Consider the following 16,829-nt stretch of genomic DNA (forward strand, 5'->3'; position numbering starts at 1 on the left):
GTCTTGGTTTGCAGATAGACATGAAAGAGCTGCAAAAGCAACAACAGTGTTATCACCCGAGATGGAAAAGGATTTGAAGCAAATAGGTGATAAAGCAATCTTTTTAGATGTCCAAGTCCTTGGTCATCACGAATTTCTTGTGGTCGATGGTAATGGTGATGGTGAGGTGAACTTGGCCACAAAATCATGCTCTTGTGGCATGTTCCAAACCATTGGGATACCCTGTGTACATGCTTTTGCTGCAACCAGAAAAAGAAGCATAAACATTTACTCATTGTGTTCCCCTTACTATAGAATCGAGGCATTGAAGGACACTTATAAAGATACTATTTACCCTGTTGGGAATGAGGATGAATGGGTAATCCCTGATCACATCAGAGATACGGTTGTCGGCGTCCCCGCTGAGAAAACCCCTGTAGGAAGGCCCAGGAAACAGAAAGTGGGTAGGCGAAAGACAAATCGCTATGCTTCACGCGGGGAAAAGATTTTTAAGCCACGTAAGTGTAGCAGATGTGGTGGTAGTGGACACAATAGGAAGTCATGTAAGGCTAGGATTTAAAATATTGTGTTATGTAATTATTTAATTGATTTTGCTGCATTTATCATATGGAATACTTCGTCTAATACTTTGTGTGTTTGGATGTCGAGGCAGACACATTATGTGAATTTAATATATTTTTATTTAATAACTTTTTCAAAAAATATTGTTTGGAAAAAAATAATATACAAAACTAACTATATGGTATACTATACAAGATGTGTAAGACAAAAATGTAAAGACCATCACGGGGCCAAATTCTGATAGAACAGGTCCACACACCACTTGGTCCTGAAATGCTGGATGTTCTCATCGATAACAGTATCGAGTGGTAGCCTGGCAACCAAATGCTCGATATGTTTGATGGCAAACATACCACAATCCCCACTGCATATAATCGATTTTGTGTCAATACAAGATAAAAATAACTTTAATTTTCAAATTTCAAAATCCACTAATTAAAAAGGGGAATACTTTGTCTTAGTCTGAGGACACTCCTCTGGAGGAATACGACAATATGAGAAAGGCTTTGCATTCTGCTCAGGATATACGTGGAGGTCCTCGTGATCGTCAAACATGCCAGAACACCATAACAACGAAGGCAACAATAAGCACCAAGGCTTGATCGCTTCCTCCATCAGAGCGGGACTGAGCACGCTATGGTTGGAATCATAAATGTTGATGCACCACGTTGGAATGGAGACTTCAATGGCGATCCAATGTGCGGCTTTCTCGACGTGCAAGGCAAAATATACTTCACTCACATTTTCCATGATATAAGGAATTGATTATCATCGCCCTTCAACATTCTCAGCACATCGTTGTCCCATGTATACTTAGTGTCGGTCTCTCTAAAATGATTCCAACGACCTAGGCACACCTGAGGGAAGGTGGTGTTCATGATCGCAGCATCCTGCCGAAATGCAGCATGGTAAAAGTGGCGTCGGCGGCGTAGCATGTGCAAAGCGGCATCAATATGCTAAAAAAACACAAAAATTCGTTAGTACCATCAATATATTTTAAGATTGAATTGAAAACATGAATGTAATTTACATATCGAATCCCAAAGCCAAGTCTGGACTGTGTGCCACTGTAAGAACCATGCCACACCGTGCGTCCCAGTATACACGTTGCGGTCTCTCTTATTGTCGATCTTCCCGACAATCCACCTATGGAAGCTCTTCTCCTGCTATGGGTCACACTTCCTCAGTGGTTCAACAGCTAGCCCCTGTTTATCTAGTCTGACCTTTTTTGTTGGGTCGTTGAAGTCATCAAAACGCTTGGGCCTGCATTTCTTCCTGACAACTTCAAGGCCAGCTGCCTCCTCGGGCTGCACTACTCATACACTGGGACTGTCAGCATCACTGGGAGCTACAGATGTCTGGGCCTGTGGAGTGGAGGGTTGATCACCGTGCTCGTAGTCTGCAGGCAAGATATCAGACTCTGTATCTGATTTTACGTCGGTGGATCGACCTGAGACCAGTGAAAGCACCTGTGCTAACTGAGCCATGATCATGGTCTGATGAGCCATGATCGTGGTAGGTTGCCTGGCCCTCCTCAACCCTCTTGAGCCTCTGCAGAAGTTGCTCATAATCAGGCTGGGCAACCTGACTAGATGAAGCTGCACAGGCCTGTGAAGTGCCCTCATCAACCCTTGGGATATCCTCATAAAAAATGGAGGCTTCCTTTGCAACTTATGCTAGCTTCTCTGCCTCCTTCTCAGGTACCACTACTTCATCCACTACAATCCCAACCTCCAACTCAGGGAATAACCTGGAATCAACTTCTGGGAGGCTATTGTAGTAAACTACCTCACCGGGACGTGGCTTCAGCATGGAAAATACCACTAACTGCATAGTTGAATAACATGTGTCAGAAAAACTTTAATGAAATAAATCGTTAATCAATTAATTTGTGACATTTAACAAGATAAAATGGAACTTACTCGACGATTGGCGAATATAGGAGCCAACAGAGCTGTCGAAATAGTGATATCAGTCTTCGTAGCCCAGCTGAGCATCCTGGGAATCTGATTCCCACTGTTCTCACCGAACTTACTCCCGAGAGAAGGCATGGCCTCAAAAGCCCAGTAAAGAAGCGCAGGTGCATAGCAAGTGAAACTATACTTCGCCTCCGTCTGTTTTTTGCTTGACCCCTCTTTCTTCTTCTCCTCATAGTGTTTCAATTGCTTCTTCATGTCCTTTTGAAGGCCTTTGCTAACCTTCTTAAATGACAACTTCCCCCAAGGATACTTGAAAAAGTAATCAATATCCTCAACCATCCTCAGGGAATCTCCCCATATCGTTGTTGTCTTCTCTGGGGCATTCAGTACCACCTCTATCAAATAGCACAACCCATGCTTAAATGCATCTTCTGGGTTTGTGGAGGCCTTCAATGCATCTTCCAACTGACCAAAACTAACCTTCGAATCACCATTAAAATATTCTTGGATGATCCGATCACTTGAAAGATGCTCTTTCAATTCATCTGGGGACAGTGATTTCCCAAAATTTAGCCCGGTAACTAGGGCAAACTCTGCAATACAAAATCTACATAGAGTGTTGCCCAGGAAGAACTGACCCTCTTCAGGCTTCTTACTTTCTACCTTACACAACATTAGCTGATGCAATAGAACCCCAAAAAAACTAAACGGTTTTGCCTTAAAGAACTGTCCCGACGGGCATGCCTGTGCCCTTTCAATAAGACCATGCCTCTTAAACTTCTCTATAAGGGTATCCAAGTAGGCACTACCCCTATAAGTGACACGGCTAGGAAAGTGTTTCTCCAACGGCACAATAAGTTCAGGCATCTGAAAAAAAAAACAAAAGAAATGTTAAAAATGTAAAACAAGCTGGTAAGGCAGTTACTATCGAGGCAGAAACAATCGAGTTCTATCGAGTCTTATCAATGCCTATCGAGGTGGGTTCCAAAATCACAAAGAATAATATAATCGGGTTACTATCGAGTCTTATCGAGTCCTATCGAGGTAAGGAAAAAAAACCAAAGTCTAGTCATATCGAGTCCTATCGAGGCCTATCGATTCCTATCGAGGTGGGTCCTAAAAATCCCAAAGTCGTGTATCAATGAGTCTTATCGATTCCTATCGATTCATATCGAGTTATGTTCTAAAATTCACAAAGCCTTGTATCATCGAGTCCTATCGAGGTAGGTTCTAAAAATTCCCAAGCCGTGTATCATCGAGTCCCTATCGAGTCCTGTCGATTCCTATCGAGGTAGGGTCTAAAAATTCCCAAAGCCGTGCATCATCGAGTCCTATCGAGTTCTATCGATTCCTATCGATGTAAGTTCTAAAAATTCCCAAAGCCTTGTATCATCGATTCCTATCGAGGCCTATCGAGCACAGTCTAATCCATTCCTCATCCTATTCTATCGAGTCCTATTGATTTCTATCGAGTTTCATGAAAATATCGAGAAAAAAAACCTAGATTTCTTCATTGCCAGCCCCGATCTATCCTATGAACAAAAATCAACAAAAAAAACCAGGCACATACACATATTGCAGATTAAAAACAAAATCCCTCACCTTCGCTTTCTTTGAGGTTGTTTCCTAAAAATTTGGTTGCCTTGCTCGACGTTTTCTCCTTCCCCTTCTCCAATCGTCAAGTCCGACCTTTGGGAGCCCTTGTTCGTGTTCATGGAAGACAATGAAGGTTGGGTTCTACCGATTCAATCGAGGCCTATCGATTTCAAAGCTTGCTTGGTTCGGGTATTTTGGGAGAGAATACGGAGAGTTTGAGAAAATTATGCCAGGGTATTTTGGGTAGTAACGGCATTAGTAGGACCAAAACGAGAGACTTATAGGGATAGGGTATTTTTCAAACGGAGTGTCACTTATTGTATTAAAAATCAAATTTCCCTTTTTATTTGGTGTCAGTGGCAAAGACAGCCTCATCTTCAAAGGGGCCAAAATATAAAGTAATTTAAAAAAATATATATTAATGAAAAAAATGTAATTTTAATGGAGTGAAAATGAAAATAAAAAAATACCTTTTGTGAGGATAAATATGAAAATATTTTAAATTTATAGAATAAATATTAAAATATATAAATTTATGGGAATAAATATAAAAATATATTAAAAAATTATATAAAATTTTAAAAAACAAGTGAGGCACATGCCCCACAAACCCCCCCTTGGCTCCGCCCCTCGCTGTGATGAATTTATAACTAAGTACTATTTATTATATAATTTAAAATATTAAAACAATCAAATTTAATAACTTGTAAGAAATCACACGAAATTCGGTACCTTAAAATACTTTATAATCACTACTACAAAAGAGACTTTTTAAGACTTACGGGGCACAAGTTCTCTATTTGAAATCCTTAAAAAGTGAGGTTTTTTAGTAATTGCATTGCGAATATTAAAAGAATATTTTTAGGGCTCGCATTGCGAATCCTGAAAAGTTTTATTTTTAATTTTTTTAAAATTAATTGGTAGCCAAAGCTCCCGCCAGTCGGAGCTCCGACGGTGATGGCGGCGCCACCACCCCACGATGGTTGTTCAGTCTGATCCTTTAGTGGGTTTTGAAGCCCGAAGCACAAGGAATGCAGTGGTGGTGGTCATTTGGCTCGGGGTGGTTCGAGGTGGTCGGAAAATGCCCAAAAAGTTTCAAAAACCAACATGGTCGTCGAACTTTGGAGCCTTCATCGAGAGGGCTAGGGGGTGCATGAGGCTAGGGGCTTGGAGGGCTGGGGGTTTCGGGGGCCGGGGAACACAGTGGGGTGGCGCGTGTAGGCGGGGGGTGGCCGGAGAGTCGCCGTTCGTGGATGGGCAACAAGCTTGTAGGAGAGAGACAGAAAGAGAAATGGGGGAAGAGAGAGGGAATCCAAGGAAGAGAGAGAGAGAGAAAATGGGCTGAGTATTTTTTCTCTTTTCTAATTCAATATATAATAAAATTTTAGTTAAAAATAAATATTCGAACTTTCCGGACACACATAAGTTTTTAGGGCTCGCACTGCGTGTCCTAAAAAAATTATTTCAGGACTCTCAATGAGTGTCCTAAAAAGTCCAGAAACTTTTGTTAAAAAAATTCAAACTTTTAGAACACACATAAGTTTTTAAGGCTCGCACCGCATGTCCTAAAAGAAATTCTGTAAGAACTCTAAATGAGTGTCCTAAAAAGTCCATGAGATGTTTTTAGGACTCGCATCTAGGTGAGTGCCTTAAAAAAGTGTCATAGAAGCATGTTTTTGTAGTACTGAATAAACACTACAAAAAACAAAACTTATATTGACAACACTTTAATGGTGTGTTAACTTGCACGTAATAAGAATGGTTTGCAATTGGAATGACTAGTAATCTAATTGACCTTTGATTGGATTACTGAATCAGAGTTAGAATAAGTTGTTAATTACTTGACTTGCACAAATCAGAATCGAAATTAGTAGTATTCTCGTTGATGTGTTTACTTCGCTTTGGAATTGGAATAAATTCTTTTTAAGTTACAAAAATACATGTTTGCGTGGATTTTCGTCGACTTTGAGATCTTAGAACATGGATTCAAGAATAGAGATATAAGAACATAAATAACACCGAGTTTATAACAATTCACTACTACAAAATACACTTTACGGGACACCTTTTTAGGACACGCGCCTAAATGTAAGTCCTAAAAAATGTCTCTGGAGTTTTTAAGACTCTAATTGAGAGTCCTTGAAAATCACATTTTAGGACTCGCAATGAGAGTCCTAAAAATATATGTGAGTCCTAAAAAACTTGAATAAAAAATTTAAGAGTAGTGACTTTTAAGGACTCACTTTGGGTGTCCTAAAAGAATATTAAGGACTCCCAAAGTGAGCCCTAAAAACATTTAACTAAAATTTGATAAAGATACTATAACATTTTCGAAATTGGGGATTTTTACTTAGAGTTCCGTAGAAATTTTTCAACACACAAAGAAGAGGAGAGAATAGGGTCTCAGGGTCTCAGCTGCTGGGGTTTGAAACCAGGGGGCGACGGCGGCAGGGCAGCAACGGCGGCGACGGTCTCCACGGTAGGCGCGCGTACCACGAAGGCTCCTACTGCTGACGGTGAAGTCGACTAGTGTGTTGTCGTCAACGTGTTGGGTTCATGCTGCAGGCGTATGAAGATTGAGAAGAAGGCAGGTGTAGACGCACGACTCCTAAGTTCTCTCAGCTCCGATAGCTGTAGTAGAGGGTCTCAGCGGCAGCACTGTTGCAGGTGGTCTCGGCAACATTTTTTTTTTGTTTCACTCTCTTCCCTTGAGCCACCGAAGCACACATGATGATGCCACTACTAAAGCAAGAACGCAGCCAACCCAGCTGCTCAAGAAGTCGTTTGTCTTTGTGAGTTTTAGTTTTTATTTATTTTTTAGATTTCAGTTTAATATCTAGAAAAAGTTTTGAATATAATCAAAATATATTTGTTTGTGTTGGAATTATTTCTAATTGAGAGAATATAGAAAGAGGTTGTAAACCATGCTATTCGTTTCTAATTGGAATTGTTTCTTTTTTGACATGTTATTCGTTTTGTGTTGGTACCCAGTCTTACCAAATCCAAAAGATCTTACTCTATGCATTTGATTTCTTGTTCTTTTCTATTATAGGGTATATATTTGTGTATTTATTATTGATGAGATTTAAGTGTTGAGTATATGTATTTATTCATTTAAACCGATACAATGTAAACCTTGTGTTTGTGAAAATACAACCATGTGTGTGTTGTTGCTTCTACTTTTCAAAATCATGAAAAACATATATATTGTACACTTTAGATACATGGCTTCTATAGCAGGTTTCTTCTATTCGTTTTGTTTCGAGTGTTACTGTGATATATTCTAACGAGTACTTCATTAAATTTTTTAATTTGTAGGAGAGATAATTGTAAAAAGCATCAATTTGGAGTGTTATTGCTTTTGTTTATTGTCAATGGCATTGTATGTATCTATTAGTTAATGACTTGAATTAGTTAAATCTCATATTGAAATGATAATATAGCACAGCCGTGGTGGCTTATGCCTTTTTTCACCAACAAAATCTTATATGTTATCTTGTAATAATATTATTTATTTACACATAATGTTGATGTGATACTCTGCGTTTGAAATTCAGTTCATGTCTCTTTCGGAAAACTTATTTGAATGTCTTAGTTAAAATGATATACTTGCTTAGTTTATGATCACTTGCAAGTTTCCATATACTATGATACATATATTAAGTGTATATGTATTCTCTCTAACATATTTAATTTACTTAGTTTGAGATTAGAAAATTTATGTTCTTTGTATAAAGTTTCATTTTTATTATTGTATATATGGAAGAAGAATCTATATAAGGTACAAAATTTAAAACAAGTTGAAGGAAAAATGAAGTGCATGCAATATAATATCAACTTTGTGACTCACTAATTAATGTGTTTATGATTTTTGAGTGATAGTCTTTATAATGTGTTTATGATTTATAAATGCTTTAGTGATTCTTTTAAAGCATTGGATTGGTAGCTAACTGCAAGATGTATATTGTATTTGATTTTTTTTAATTTTCAATCTTTTATAATTTTGAATAGAATTTCTATAACTTTAGTGGAGTTTGAATATCTTAGATATTCATCCGTAGTGAAGTAGGTTATGAGAATTCTGTGTTATGCGATGATAACGGAAGGTTGAAAACTTGCATGTCTTAGTGAAGTAGATTATGAGAATTATGTATGTTGCGGTGATATATGGATGAAAACATATGTGTTATTTTATTTGTTTGAATTATTGGTGTTGATTGTGACAGATGGCTAGACTAGTAAATTAGGAAATATGTTGTCCGATTTTTAGTAGATTTTTTTATACTTAGTTTTGTTTTGTATGCTTATTTTATTTTCATAATTTGTATCTTGTATTAAAACAAATAGGTACAATATAGAAAATGAATGGATGTCAGTCGATAGGTTGTCAGTGGAATATATAAAATTGGTCGATGAGTTTCTTAAATTTAGTTTGGATCATGTCAACGATCCAAACTATATTTGTTGTCTTTGTAGTAAGTGTGGAAATATGAAAAAGATGATCGCCACAATGATGTGGTGAGGGGGTGATTTTATTTTTCAGGGTGAACTGCATCTCCTAGTGTGATCTAAAATTTGGATTGTAAGATTTTATTGTTTGGCTTTTATTTACTAACAATTTATTCATGTTTCTTCTCAAAGGTAATGTTGTTGTATCATGATTCATGTATGATAAGATACACTATTTGGGATAGCAAGACAATGTTGTTGTATCATATATGATAAGTTATAAGTTGTCAATATGCATTTCTCATGAAATTTAGTTTTTGTTGGCCCTATTCTCATGTAATTTCAACTTGTGAAAGCAATTCTTTCATTTTTGTTTGTATTTTTGCTATTGTTTTCACCTATCTTCTTACTCCTGTTAGCATTTGCTATATGCCAAGTTTTTGAAATTGACTAAATCTTATGTTCTTTAATTGGTAGAATTGTTGTCCTCTTTGATTGATATAGTGGAACCACTTTAATTTATGCATTGGGTTTATGAATGCTTGTTTCATTCTTGAGAGTGCAACTTAAGAATGGTTCTTGTTCTTGGGTCTTGTTTTGATTGGCTGCCATTAGTATTATTCTACTAGAATTTAGATTGGTTTGTCATATGATGCAATGGTAAGACAACAAGGATTTTAGATATTTTTGTTGTCTTCTATTTCACTCTTTACTCATCTTTATTATGTATGATATTGATCTAATTTTATTATCCAGGGTTGCAAAGAACTCTATCATTGGGAAAGGTATAACAAAAAAAAAAGTCATGATTATTCCAATGTTTAAAGTGGACAAGAAGTGTTCATTCAAAGAAAGAGATTGAGAGAAAGGTTACTAGTCATTGCTTAATTTAGTCAATTGAGTTATATATGCTCTTTTTTATTGTACTAATAAGTAGGAATTTCTTCTATTTTATATTTAATCATGTTGTTGTTTATAATACATGTTGAGAAATTTAAATTTCTTTTAAAAAATTTTTTGCGTTTTTTTAGTATTTTCTTTTGAAATTTTATAAATCTAACATATATAATACATTTTGGACTCAAATGGATATATTTTTTTAAATCAAAATGAAAATTGTAGCTGCATTTTTTTTAAAAAAAAATTACTTTTAAGGGCATACAAAGTGAGTCCTAATATCTTAATTTAAAGACACTCAACGCGATCTTTTAGGACTCGCGAAGAGAGCCCTAAAAATGTGAGTCCTAAAAAATCTCAGTTTTTAAGGCTCTCAAATAGATGACTCGTAATGCGAATCCTAAAAAGCATTTTTTGCAGTAGTGGTTCGGTAAAAAAATATGACATAAGGACTAGTTTGTACAAGAATAGAGTTTAGGCATGGATGAACAAGAGTTTAGGCATAAGCGACTAGGCTCACTACCTATTAGTGTAACGCTCTAGTTACCCCAGAACAGTTACGGTGAACCGGAAATTTAACTCGCTACCCAAGTCTTTTGGTTAAAAACGCACTTCTAGGTATTATTAATAGGCTAAGGTGGATAACCAATAAAAAGGAAATGATGTATTTTATTTAATACATAAAAATGTTCATGGGCCCATCAAAAACATTTACAAGTTATTTACAGCTCAAAATGGTCATTACTGTTTCAGATTTACAACCCGCCGACCTAAGCGGCAAAAATAGGGTAAACCCCCTAGTTCCTCTGAGAACTCATTGGTCGTGGTGGTCAAGCGGCCGCATATGTACACATCACCACCTAAGCTCTCCACTCAAGGCTGGGTGAGCTTTTCTTTCCCTTTGCCTGCACCACATAGCACCCATGAGCCAAAGCCCAGCAAGAAAACACAATATAGCATGAATATAATATCAACAATGATCATAATAATCATTCGGGACTTTCAGTCCAAAACAGACGAGTGACAGTTGCAACAGTTACTAAGGTGGGTTTCGTTCCCTCTAGCCATGTGACTATAGGGTCACCAAGGCTTTACAAATATGTGAACATTTCACTAGCTTAAAAAGGATAGGTGCATGATGACTAGTCACCAACATAACCTACCTCATGACCATAGAGTCATAACCATGGGATTTCGCTCCCTAGCCATGTGACAAGCAGTCACCTAGGCCTTGGGCCTTGGCTCTAAGTAACTAGTCATAGACTAGTCAAGTGCTTATAATGTTCATCGACCTTAGGGTCGGTCCAGCATCAATGATCCCAGAGTCATCCAATGCTGATATCGATTAGATCTAATCTTTTATCGGCCCTGTGTTCAGGACGCTTATGCCGTTTCTGACTCACAGGTCAGTAATATGCGACCAGTGCCGTCCTTGACTAATCAGTGCCATACACAAGTAAGCAAGCTCTGCTAAGCATTTAATATGCAATCAATTTGCACATTTACCAACCAACATGCCTCAACAACAACCACGCATGTCACATATGGGGTGCAGTTTTCTTACCTCTCATTCGAGCGAGAATGAATAAAAGAACGACCCCTGAGAACGATATGACTTTTAGCCCATTAGCGGTCACCTAGTCATAATCAAATATGGGACACCATCAATAAAATGAACAACAAGGGTTCCCAAACCAAGATCTAGCCTCCGGGACATCAATCCCAACTAATCCGGGTAGTAGGAACAATCCCGAGGCCTAAAACCAAGTTCCCAAGGTTAAAACACTCAAACGGCCTCAAAATTACCCAAGAGCCGCGGCCCTAGAACCATGAGCCACGACCCCCAGCCACAACAGGAGCAAGGCCTGTGGCGCTCCCTACTCAAGGCCGCGGTGCCCAGCAAGGCCAAAACCTCCCCAGCTGCTTCTTCAAGCTTGGGCCGCGACGCCCAAGAACAGGGCCGCAGCCCCCCACCCAGAACCAGCCAAGAAATCGATCACCTTCATCCCAAACCCTCCAAAAACACACCTAAACACTTCCAAATCCAAAAATCAAAGTTCCCAATGATCCAAAACCATCAAATCCCGGGCTCAAACGAACCAAAAACTCAACGATTCACAAAATCCAATTCGAAGCTAACTCTAAAAACTCAAAACTTAAAACTTAGATTACCTTTGATTGGGTTGTTTCTCGTCAAATCCTTCGGTCAAGAAGCTTCTAATCTTTCCTAGGATCGCTATGCCTCGATCCTCACTTGATTCAAACTCCTAGAACTCAAGATTTCTTCGAAATGCCTCGAACGGTAAAATGAACTAACAGGAAGAGAGAAAGTGTTTTTCTAACGTACGGTTCTATCTGACAAGCTACTTCAAGCTTAAGTAACCTCAAATAAAACCTAGTGTTCGGGGTCCCGAAAACACCCCCGGGGACATTATAGTCAAAACTCCCAGAATTTCCTCCTGATCTCAATAACTCACAATTTATCATCAAATAACATTCTCATTACTCAATATCCCAATACATGACCCCGTTATGACAAAACTGCTAATTCATAATATAAGACCGTCTCATGCCGAATAGCTCGAATATATCTCCATAATAATGGGATATCATCCATAACTCACAATATGCACCAAAATACACAAATATGCCCTCAACGGGCCAAATTATCAAAACACCCTAATAATCAAATGTGGACCCACATGCATGTGTATAATATCATATTATAATATAATTCACATAAACATGCATATAATCAATTAATGACATAATTAAACAATTATGGCCCTCTCGGCCTACTAATCCAGCCATTAAACCGCATTAGGGATTTTGGGGCATTAAAACTATCCCCTCCTTACAGAAATTTCGTCCTCGAAATTTACCTGAACAGCTCGGGATACTGACTCTGCATATCTGACTCCAGCTCCCAGGTCGCTTCCTTGACCTTGTTGTTCCTCCACAACACCTGAACCAAATGTATCGTCTTATTCCTGAGGACTTTATCCTTTCTGTCAAGTGTCTAGACTGGCTGCTCCTCAAAGGAGAGATCTGCCAGCTCCAGATCTTCATAATTCAAAATATGATTCACATCAGATACATACCTCCGAAGAGCTGAAACATGAAATACATTATGCACGGCTGAAAACGCCGGTGGCAAGGCCAATCTGTAAGCCACCTGACCAATCCTCTCCAAGATCTCAAATGGACCTACAAACCTAGGGCTCAGCTTGCCCTTCTTCCCAAACCTTCTCACCCATTTCCATGGTGAGACTCTAAGGAAGACATAATCTCCCACTTGGAACTCCACGTTCCTGCGCTTGGGATCTTCATAGCTCTAATCTTTTCAATGGCCTCACTGTTCCTCTGAACTGCCTCAGAACCCAAGTATCTCCTTTCACCTGTCTCATCCCAATGAATGGGAGATCTACACTTCCTACTATACAACATCTCATAAGGTGCAACTCCAATGGTATACTGATAACTGTTGTTGTAGGAAAACTCTATCGAAGGTAGATACTTGCTCCAAGATCCACCAAAGTCCAACACACATGCCTGCAGCATGTCTTCCAATATCTGGATTGTCCTCTCAGATTGCCCATCTGTTTGAGGATTATAAGTAGTACTGAACTTCAATTGTGTTCCCATGGCCTTTTGTAAACTCCCCCAGGACTTGGAAGTAAAAGTGGGGTCCCGATCTGACACGATCGACCTCAGCACTCCATGGAGGCGCACAATTTCTCTCACATAGAGATCTGCATACTGATCAACTGTATATGTAGTCCTCACTGGCAAGAAGTGAGCTGACTTGGTGTAGCGATCCACTATCACCCAGATAGAATCATGCTGACCAACAGTCCTGGGTAAGCCCACCATGAAATCCATCGTGATGTCCTCCCACTTCCATTCTGGGATATCCAGAGGCTACAATAACCCTACCAGCCTTTGATGCTCAGCCTTGACCTGCTGACATGTCAAGCACTTAGCCACATACTCCACCACATCCCTCTTCATCCCTGGCCACCAATACAATGATCTCACATCCTAATACATCTTTGTGGTGCCTGGATTCAAAGAGTAAGGTGTAGTATGAGATTCATTCAGAATCTCTCGCCTCAAAGCAGTGTCTAACGGAACGCATATCAGCCCATTGTATCTCAACAAGCCTAACTCAGACACTATATAATCTCTAGATGCTCCAGCTAAAACATCCTCTCTGATCTTGATCGGCTGTGGATCACTTAACTAACCCTCCTTAATGTTATATTATTTTATAATATAATGTAATATTATATTATTTTATAATATAATGTTTTAGATTAAATAAATGTGACATAGAGTGTCACATATTGTAACATATAATAGAGAGTTACATTATTTGGATATATGTGAAATATCCAAACATGTAACATATTTGGTGTTACAAATTCATCACAAATTTGTAACTCCTAAATATCACCCATTATTGTGTAGATTTGTTGTTACACAATATTGAGATGAATTTCTTAAAGCCATATGAGAAATGGCTGATAGAGATGTGATTTTAACTCTCATATTGTGTATGGAAGTTACAAAATCAAGTGGGAATAAATTGGAACGTTTTGAAAAAAACTGAAAAATGTGTTGCTGAAATTGACTGAGGGTCGCGGCGCCTGGAACTAGCGCCGCGGCCCTAATGCCTGACAGCTTCTATGAACGATTCCAACAGCTTAGTAACTCCCAATTCTCTATTTTAATTCCATAAAACACCCAATTAATCATTGGTAACAACCATGGGGGTTGGTGGAATTTGAAATTCAAAGGGTGTCTCTAAACTCTATAAATAGGAGCCTAATGCTCACTTGTAAAACACACCATTTCTATCCACTAGAGCACTTGGCTAGAAACACCTTGAGGCTTGATTATTCCAGAAAGCATTTCCAAAATCTGAGAGAGATCCCTTAGTGCTTGAGTTAGGGGGAAATAAGCTATTGGACAAAGGTTTTAAACCTTGTTCAAGTTGGTGATCCCCAATCCTCTTCACTTAGGTTGTGTAAGTGAGAGTTTGTTTGTGGTTTATGTTCTTCCTTTTATTCTATTGTTCTTCTTCTTATTCTCTTGTTTTATTTACTTGTATATTATGTTTAAGAGTTGTAATCTCTTCATTTGGTCCAAACACTTTATTTTATTTGTAACTTTTGCTTTGAGTTGTACTTTACTATTCTCTTCTTCTTCATCATCTTCTTCATTTCTTTTGTTTTATTTGTATTTTCAGTTATAGAGTTGTAACACTTTATTTAATCATCTTGTCCATTGTAATATTTTGCATAGAGTTGTAACATTATCTTACCATTTCCATTGAGGCAATATTATTTTTCCTAACATTCAAAAGCTTATCCCTTTTTGTTTTAATGGAAGGGGAGACAATCAAAATCATGAACCAAGACCTAGTGAGATTGGATAGGTTTGATGGATCCAATTTTACTAGGTGGCAAGACAAGGTGAGGTTTCTTTTAACCACTCTCAAAATCGCCTACATCCTTGAGTCTTCCTTGGCACCTCTAGCCGAGCCATCCGACAAAGACACTCCCGAGGAGGTGGAGAAGAGAAGGAAGAGGGAGGAGGACAATCTTCTTTGTAGGGGTCATATCCTCAACGCCCTATCCGATAGGCTCTATGACCTCTACACCGAGACCAAATCGGCAAAGGAGATATGGGATGCACTTGAGAAAAAGTTTAAGGCGGAAGAGGAAGGTACCAAAAAGTTTTTGATATCTCAATACTTCGATTTCAAATTTTTTGGTGATAAACCTATTCTTCCTCAAATTCATGAATTGCAAATTATTGTTAATAAATTGAAAGTGTTAAAGATTGAGCTTCCCGAGGCCTTTCAAGTTGGTGCTATAGTGGCTAAATTACCACCAACTTGGAAGAGCTATAGGAAAAGAATCCTTTATAAAAATGAGGATTATTCTTTAGAGGAGATCCAAAAGCATATTCGAATCGAAGAGGAATCGATATGTAGAGATAAACTTGTGGAGGGGTCTAATGGAGAGACTCCCAAAGCAAATGCGGTGTCACAACCAAAACATCCCAAAAACAAAGGGAAAAAGGGTAATGAGAAACCTTTGGGTCCAAAAACCAACCCAAACAAGTTTAAGGGCGAGAAAGGTCCTTGCTTTGTGTGTGGGAAAAAGGGTCACTATGCTAGAGAGTGTAGACATAGGAAAGACCAACAAGGACCTAAGGTGAACGCAACTCAAGAGGAAAACATAGTTGCTACCCTTAGTGAGGTGAATGCGGTCCAAGGCAAGGTGAAAGGGTGGTGGTATGACACATGTGCCACCGTCCATGTCACCTATGACAAATCATTGTTCAAGACCTTTGAAGAGTCAAAGGGCAACCATGAGATACAAATGGGCAATGAGGGCAAATCCAAGGTACTTGGCAAAGGTACTATTGATGTCTACTTCACCTCCGGCAAGAAAGTTACGTTAGTGAATGTACTTTATGTTCCCGAAATGAGTAGAAACTTGGTAAGTGGTGATTTGCTTGGCAAGCCCGGCATTAAAGCCGTTTTTGAGTCCGGTAAACTTATACTTACCAAATCAAATGTATTTTTGGGAAAGGGGTACTCTTGTGAGGGTATGGTTAAATTATGCACCAATGATGTAACTTTCAATGTTATCAATAAAAATGCTAATTCCGCCTATATTGTTGAGTATGATTCTTTATTTTTGTGGCATCTTAGACTATCGCATATAGGTTTTTCAACCATGAAAAGAGTAGTAAAATGTGGTATGATTGCATGCAATATTAAAAACTATGGTAAATGTGAAACATGTGTTAAGGCAAAAATGATTAAGAAACCATTTCCTAGTGTAGAAAGATCATCTAATTTACTAGATTTAATCCATAGTGATCTTTGTGAATTAAATGGTGTTTTAACTAGAGGTGGTAAAAGGTATTTTCTTACTTTTATAGATGATTTTAGTAGATATACCTATGTGTTTCTTTTAAAGCATAAAGATGAGACTTTTGATGCTTTTAAATTGTATAAATTAGAAGTTGAAAACCAACTAAATAAAAAGATTAAGGTGCTAAGAAGTGATAGAGGAGGAGAGTACTTCTCTAATGAATTCAATACATTTTGTGAAGAAAATGGTATAATTCATGAGTGCACTGCACCTTATACACCACAACACAATGGTGTTGCCGAAAGGAAAAATAGGACTTATCTAGAGATGATAAATTCTATGTTGGTGTTTTCTAAGTTGAACTTCAACTTATGGGGTGAAGCGCTTTTAACCGCTTGTCACATTCTTAATCGAATACCGATGAAGAAAAATGAGATATCTCCATATGAGTTATGGAAAGGAAGAAAACCCAACATAGGGTACTTCAAAGTGTGGGGGTGTCTTGCATATTGCT

Source organism: Humulus lupulus, chromosome 1, assembly GCF_963169125.1.
Source record: "Humulus lupulus chromosome 1, drHumLupu1.1, whole genome shotgun sequence".
NCBI classification, from domain to species: domain Eukaryota; kingdom Viridiplantae; phylum Streptophyta; class Magnoliopsida; order Rosales; family Cannabaceae; genus Humulus; species Humulus lupulus.